The sequence below is a fragment of the Neophocaena asiaeorientalis genome, unplaced genomic scaffold, assembly GCF_003031525.2.
Source record: "Neophocaena asiaeorientalis asiaeorientalis breed wild unplaced genomic scaffold, Neophocaena_asiaeorientalis_V1.1 scaffold166, whole genome shotgun sequence".
Taxonomy (NCBI): Eukaryota; Metazoa; Chordata; class Mammalia; order Artiodactyla; family Phocoenidae; genus Neophocaena; species Neophocaena asiaeorientalis.
In genome coordinates, this window is record NW_020174933.1 from 2,846,946 (window position 1) to 2,848,713 (window position 1,768).

Consider the following 1,768-nt stretch of genomic DNA (forward strand, 5'->3'; position numbering starts at 1 on the left):
TCCCGGTGCTGCCCCAAACCTACGGCGCTGCGAGCTGAGGCCGCCGACACCAGCCCACGCCTCCCACCCACCCTCTGCCTCGCTGCGCGGCTGGACTTGCGGGCGCCCAGGTGGGTTACCCGGGTGAGTGGATGTTCGCGGATCAGAGGAGGGACACACGGCCTGGGCTCCTGACCACCCCCAGCACATCCAAGTTGTCCAGCGTATTCACGTTTTCCATATATTACCACATATTCATAGATACCACACACATACACCCCTAAAAAGTAAAGTTTAGAAGCTACGGCATCCCCTTTCTTCCTCCTCTCCTCCCTGCCCTCACCTGCGCAAACCGAGGCAAGGGAGTTGGCCCAGCCATGTTAAAAAGTCAGGAACCAAACCAAAGGCAGGAAGTGTCTGCTCTCACCTGCCAGTCTTAAAACAACTGACAACTGAGGACAAGCAGCCAGCTTCATGTTACATTTCCATCTCCCCCTGATGTGTTGCACTTAAGGCTTTTCCTCCCTATCGTCCTGGCTGGCTGTTTCCTGTGCCTTATGCCCCTATAGGAACCAAGATGAGGTCCCTTGAAGAGGAGGTTGAAATTTTTTTATCACATATGTGTTAGACACCGGGAATCCAGAGGCCAGCTGACAGGCAGGGCACTTGCCTCGTGCAACTTATGTCCAAATTGAATAAAAGTTGCCCACCGCTGCTACACAACTGTGGTTCAGGTCTACTACTTTGTTGACAGATTGCAAGCCAAAAGTATGTCTGGATTCATCATTGTTCCTTAGAATTTTTACATCACTTAGTTTTATTTTTTTGAGCTTTCTGCAAAAAAACTTTGACAAATTAGCAAATACATCATGCTAACATTTTTTTAAAACATGCCCACTAGAATATGAACTCCATGAGGCCAGGGCTCTTGTCCTGTTCACAGCTGTAATCCCCAGAAACCACTAGGTGCTCAAGTATTTGTTGACAAAATAAGTATCCTTAGAAACAGTGACTGAGCTAATTTGCTTGGATTTAAATTTAAAACTTAAAGTTTAAATTTTGGATTAAAATTATAATCTCTAAACAAGTTTATGAGTAAATTTAATTATTAGAAACTGGACCAGCAATTACAAAAACTGTTAATGTTAGGCTTCAAAAATTGTGGGGACTTCAGGTTCCAGATGAGATGTATTAAAACACACCAGATTTACAATGCTGCCTGAAACAACTAAAATCTGGAGGAAAATATATTAAGCAAAGCTTTTTAAGACATTGACCATCAGGCAATGAAAGATGATGATCCCTGAGAGGCAGAAAACAAATGACATGAGCACTCTGATTGCCCCAGGTTATTGCCTGGAGAAGGTTTCCAAGATGTACCAGAATAAGGGGAACCCAGGCATAGCTCAGTGGTCTCCCTCAACTGTGAGTTCAGAGAGACAGAGGCAGGTAGAGTTTGCAAGGCCAGCTGCAGAAGAGGAGAGAGCTGCAAAGAGAGAGAGAACCCTGGAGATTTGCAGAGGGTCTCCCTTGAGTCTTATCAGTGAATGTGTGGGAGAAAAACACCTGAGGCCAAGGAAGGAAGCACCCAAAAAGATTAGAAGGAATGATTCTTAGAATTTCCAAAGGGCTGGGAATAGTTCCTGTTTCCATTCATAATTCACAGGGCATTAGATAGAGTGTTCAGAAGTGGGGTGGTGGGGGAAGGGGCATTAGGCTTAAACTAAATGATGTACTGGTGCTACCTGAAAAAGTGCAAAAGCAAGACTTGAAAGGGTCAAACTGTTTC